Source organism: Puntigrus tetrazona, unplaced genomic scaffold (genome assembly GCF_018831695.1).
Source record: "Puntigrus tetrazona isolate hp1 unplaced genomic scaffold, ASM1883169v1 S000000003, whole genome shotgun sequence".
Taxonomy (NCBI): Eukaryota; Metazoa; Chordata; class Actinopteri; order Cypriniformes; family Cyprinidae; genus Puntigrus; species Puntigrus tetrazona.
In genome coordinates, this window is record NW_025047683.1 from 1,987,098 (window position 1) to 1,993,012 (window position 5,915).

The following is a 5,915-nucleotide window of genomic DNA, read 5'->3' on the forward strand; positions in this document are numbered from 1 at the left end:
GACTTAGGTTTTGAGCGAAAAAATTTCCTCCAGGAGGCGGGGTCGAGTGGGAAAGCGTCGAGAAGTCGCACTTAACCCGGCCCGAGATCGGCTGAAATATGCGCCTGGATGTTTGGACTTAGGTTTTGAGCGAAAAAATTTCCTCCAGGAGGCGGGGGTCAGTGGGAAAGCGTCGAGAAGTCGCACTTAACCCGGCCGAGATCGGCTGAAATATGCGCCTGGATGTTTGGACTTAGGTTTTGAGCGAAAAAATTTCCTCCAGGAGGCGGGTCGAGTGGGAAAGCGTCCGAAGTCGCACTTAACCCGGCCGAATCGGCTGAAATATGCGCCTGGATGTTTGGACTTAGGTTTTGAGCGAAAAAAATTTCCTCCAGGAGGCCGGGGTCGAGTGGGAAAGCGTCAGTCGCACTTAACCGGACGAGATCGGCTGAAATATGCGCCTGGATGATTTTCGTTTTGAAAATTGCACTAAGTCAACCGAAGAAAGGTCCGACTTCCATACCCTCCGAGGCTCGAGTCAGGCCGACCGAGAGGCCTCTTCCGGGCACGATTCAAATTTCACGCGACCCCGGAGGTGGCCGTTTACCAGAGCAACTTTTACATCAACTTTAATTTTTTTTTTTTTTTTCTCTAAAAACTCTGAAATTCGTGCCCTGCGCGTCGCTGCTTTGCGGGGCGAGTCTGTGAGCGCAGGCCTTTGTGAAAACATTCATCCAGGGCCTTTAATAAATAAATCATACCCAAATCTGTGTTATTGTGCCGGGGTTAGTCTGTGGCGCAGGCCTTATGGAAAACATTCATCGAGAGGGCCTTTATTAAATAAAATCATGCCCAATAAAGAGTTAATGGGTGGGTTAGTCTGTGGCGCAGGCCTTATAGAAAAACATTTTCCAGGGCCTTTATTAAATAAAATCACGCCCAATAAAGAGTTACTGTGTGGGTTAGTCTGTGAGGCAGGCCTTAAAGAAAACTGTCATCAGGGCCTTTATTAAATAAAATCATGCCCATAAGAGCGTTATTATGCAGGGGTTAGTCAGTGGCGCAGGGCTTATAGAAACCATTTTTCCAGGGCCTTTTTAAATACAATCATGCCCAATAAAGCGTTACTGTGTCGGGTTAGTCTGTGGCGCAGGCCTTATAGAAAACATTTTCCAGGGCCTTTATTAAGTAAAATCATGCCCAACAAAGAGTTACTGTGTCGGGTTAGTCTGTGGCGCAGGCCTTATAGAAAACATTTTTCCAGGGCCTTTATTAAATAAAATCATGCCCAAATATGTGTTATTGTGATGGGGTTAGTCTGTGGCGCAGGCCTTAAAGAAAACTGTCATCAGGGCCTTTATTAAATACAATCATGCCCATAAGAGTGTTATTATTGAGGGGTTAGTCTGTGGCGCAGGCCTTAAAGAAAACATTTATCCAGGGCCTTTATTAAATAAAATCATGCCCAATAAAGCGTTACTGTGTCGGGTTAGTCTGTGGCGCAGGCCTTATAGAAAACATTTTTCCAGGGCCTTTATTAAATAAAATCATGCCCAAATATGTGTTATTGTGATGGGGTTAGTCTGTGAGCGCAGGCCTTAAAGAAAACTGTCATCCAGGGCCTTTATTAAATACAATCATGCCCATAAAGTGTTATTATGTGGGGTTAGTCTGTGGCGCAGGCCTTAAAGAAAACATTTATCCAGGGCCTTTATTAAATAAAATCATGCCCAAATAAGTGCTATTGTGATGGGGTTAGTCTGTGACCCCAGGCCCTGTGTAAAACTGTCACCCAGGGCCTTTATAGAGTAAAATCATGCCCAATAAGGTTAGGGTTAGGGTTAGGGTTAGGGTTAGGGTTAGGGTTAGGGTTAGGGCTAGGGTTAGGGTTAGGGTTAGGGTTAGGGTTAGGGTTAGGGTTAGGGTTAGGGTTAGGGCTAGGGCTAGGGCTAGGGGTTAGGGTTAGGGTTAGGGTTAGGGTTAGGGTTAGGGTTAGGGTTAGGGCTAGGGCTGGGGCTAGGGTTAGGGTTAGGGTTAGGGTTAGGGTTAGGGTTAGGGCTAGGGTTAGGGTTAGGGTTAGGGTTAGGGTTAGGGTTAGGATTAGGGTTAGGGCTAGGGTTAGGGTTAGGGTTAGGGTTAGGGTTAGTCTGTGGCGCGGGCCTTATAGAAAACATTCATCAGGGCCTTTATTAAATAAAATCATGCCCAATTAAGTGTTATTGTGATGGGGTTAGTCTGTGAGCGCAGGCCTTATAGAAAACATTCATCCAGGGCCTTTATAGAATAAAATCATGCCCAAATAAATGTTATTGTGATGGGGTTAGTCTTTTTGGCGCAGGCCTTATAGAAAACATTCATCAGGGCCTTTATTAAATAAAATCATGCCCAAATAAGTGTTATTGTGATGGGGTTAGTCTGTGGCGCAGGCCTTATAGAAAACATTCATCCAGGGCCTCTATTAAATAAAATCATGCCCAATAAGGTGTTACTGTGTAGGGTTAGTCTGTGGCGCAGGCCCTTTGTAAAACATTCATCCAGGGCCTTTATTAAATAATATCATGCCCAAATAAGTGTTATTGTGATGGGGTTAGTCTGTGGCGCAGGCCTTATAGAAAACATTCATCCAGGGCCTTTATTAAATAAAATCATGCCCAAATAAGTGTTATTGTGATGGGGTTAGTCTGTGGCGCAGGCCTTATAGAAAACATTCATCCAGGGCCTTTATAGAATAAAATCATGCCCAAATAAGTGTTATTGTGATGGGGTTAGTCTGTGAGCGCAGGCCTTATAGAAAACATTCCTCCAGGGCCTTTATTAAATAAAATCATGCCCACATAAGTGTTATTGTGATGGGGTTAGTCTGTGGCGCAGGCCTTATAGAAAACATTCATCCAGGGCCTTTATTAAATAAAATCATGCCCAAATAAGTGTTTATGTGATGGGGTTAATCTGTGAGCTCAGGCCTTATAGAAATCATTCATCCAGGGCCTTTATTAAATAAAATCATGCCCAAATAAGTGTTATTGTGATGGGGTTAGTCTGTGGCGCAGGCCTTATAGAAAACATTCATCAGGGCCTTTTTAAATAAAATCATGCCCAAAAAGTGTTTATGTGATGGGGTTAATCTGTGAGCACAGGGCTTATATAGAAAACATTCATCAGGGCCTTTATTAAATAAAATCATGCCCAAATAAGTGTTATTGTGATGGGGGTTAGTCTGTGGCGCAGGCCTTATAGAAAACATTCATCAGGGCCTTTTTTAAATAAAATCATGCCCATAAGAGTGTTATTGTGAGGGGTTAGTCTGTGGCGCAGGCCTTAAAGAAAACATTTATCCAGGGCCTTTATTAAATAAAATCATGCCCAATAAAGCGTTACTGTGTCGGGTTAGTCTGTGGCGCAGGCCTTATAGAAAACATTTTTTCCAGGGCCTTTATTAAATAAAATCATGCCCAATAAAGCGTTACTGTGTCGGGTTAGTCTGTGGCGCAGGCCTTATAGAAAACATTTTCCAGGGCCTTTATTAAGTAAAATCATGCCCAACAAAGAGTTACTGTGTCGGGTTAGTCTGTGGCGCAGGCCTTAAAGAAAACTGTCATCAGGGCCTTTATTAAATAAAATCATGCCCATAAGAGTGTTATTGTGAGGTTAGTCAGTGAGCGCAGTGCTTATAGAAAACATTTTTCCAGGGCCTTTATTAAATAAAATCACGCCCAATAAAGCGTTACTGTGTCGGGTTAGTCTGTGGCGCAGGCCTTATAGAAAAACATTTTCCAGGGCCTTTATTAAATAAAATCACGCCCAATAAAGAGTTACTGTGTCGGGTTAGTCTGTGAGGTAGGCCTTAAAGAAAACTGTCATCAGGGCCTTAATTAAATAAAATCATGCCCATAAGAGTGTTATTGTGCAGAGGTTAGTCAGTGGCGCAGGCCTTATAGAAAACATTCATCGAGGGCCTTTATTAAATAAAATCATGCCCAATAAAGAGTTACTGTGTCGGGGGTCAGTCTGTGGCGCAGGCCTTATAGAAAACATTTTCCAGGGCCTTTATTAAATAAAATCACGCCCAATAAAGAGTTACTGTGTCGGGTTAGTCTGTGGCGCAGGCCTTATAGAAAAACATTCATCGAGGGCCTTTATTAAATAAAATCACGCCCAATAAAGCGTTACTGTGTCGGGTTAGTCTGTGAGGCAGGCCTTATAGAAAAACATTCATCGAGGGCCTTTATTAAATAAAATCATGCCCAATAAAGAGTTACTGTGTCGGGTTAGTCTGTGAGGCAGGCCTTATACAAAACATTCATCGAGGGCCTTTATTAAATAAAATCATGCCCAATGAAGAGTTACTGTGTCGGGGTTAGTCTGTGGCGCAGGCCTTATAGAAAACATTCATCAGGGCCTTTATTAAATACAATCATGCCCAATAAAGCGTTAATGTGTCGGGTTAGTCTGTGGCGCAGGCCTTAAAAAAACTGTCATCAGGGCCTTTATTAAATAAAATCATGCCCATAAGAGCGTTATTATGAGGTTAGTCAGTGAGCGCAGGGCTTATAGAAACCATTTTTTCCAGGGCCTTTTTAAATACAATCATGCCCAAATATGTGTTATTGTGATGGGGTTAGTCTGTGGCGCAGGCCTTAAAAAACTGTCATCAGGGCCTTTATTAAATACAATCATGCCCATAAGAGTGTTATTATATGAGGTTAGTCTGTGAGCGCAGGCCTTAAAGAAAACATTTATCCAGGGCCTTTATTAAATAAAATCATGCCCAATAAAGCGTTACTGTGTCGGGTTAGTCTGTGGCGCAGGCCTTATAGAAAACATTTTCCAGGGCCTTTATTAAATAAAATCATGCCCAAATATGTGTTATTGTGATGGGGTTAGTCTGTGGCGCAGGCCTTAAAGAAAACTGTCATCCAGGGCCTTTATTAAATACAATCATGCCCATAAGAGTGTTATTATATGCAGAGGTTAGTCTGTGGCGCAGGCCTTAAAGAAAACATTTATCAGGGCCTTTATTAAATAAAATCATGCCCAATAAAGCGTTACTGTGTCGGGTTAGTCTGTGGCGCAGGCCTTATAGAAAACATTTTCCAGGGCCTTTATTAAATAAAATCATGCCCAAATATGTGTTATTGTGATGGGGTTAGTCTGTGAGCGCAGGCCTTAAAGAAAACTGTCATCAGGGCCTTTATTAAATACAATCATGCCCAATAAAGCGTTACTGTGTCGGGTTAGTCTGTGGCGCAGGCCTTATAGAAAACATTCAATCAGGGCCTTTATTAAATAAAATCATGCCCAAATAAGTGCTATTGTGATGGGGTTAGTCTGTGACCCCAGGCCCTGTGTAAAACTGTCACCCAGGGCCTTTATAGAGTAAGTAAAATCATGCCCAATAAGGTTAGGGTTAGGGTTAGGGTTAGGGTTAGGGTTAGGTTAGGGTTAGGGTTAGGGCTGGGGTTAGGGTTAGGGTTAGGGTTAGGGTTAGGGTTAGGGTTAGGGCTGGGGCTAGGGCTGGGGTTAGGGTTAGGGTTAGGGTTAGGGTTAGGGTTAGGGTTAGGGCTAGGGCTGGGGCTAGGGTTAGGGGTTAGGGTTAGGGTTAGGGTTAGGGTTAGGGCTAGGGTTAGGGTTAGCGTTAGGGTTAGGGTTAGGGTTAGGATTAGGGTTAGGGCTAGGGTTAGGGTTAGGGTTAGGGTTAGGGTTAGTCTGTGGCCTTGGGCCTTATAGAAAACATTCATCAGGGCCTTTATTAAATAAAATCATGCCCAATTAAGTGTTATTGTGATGGGGTTAGTCTGTGAGCGCAGGCCTTATAGAAAACATTCATCAGGGCCTTTATTAAATAAAATCATGCCCAAATAAGTGTTATTGTGATGGGGTTAGTCTGTGGCGCAGGCCTTATAGAAAACATTCATCCAGGGCCTTTATAGAATAAA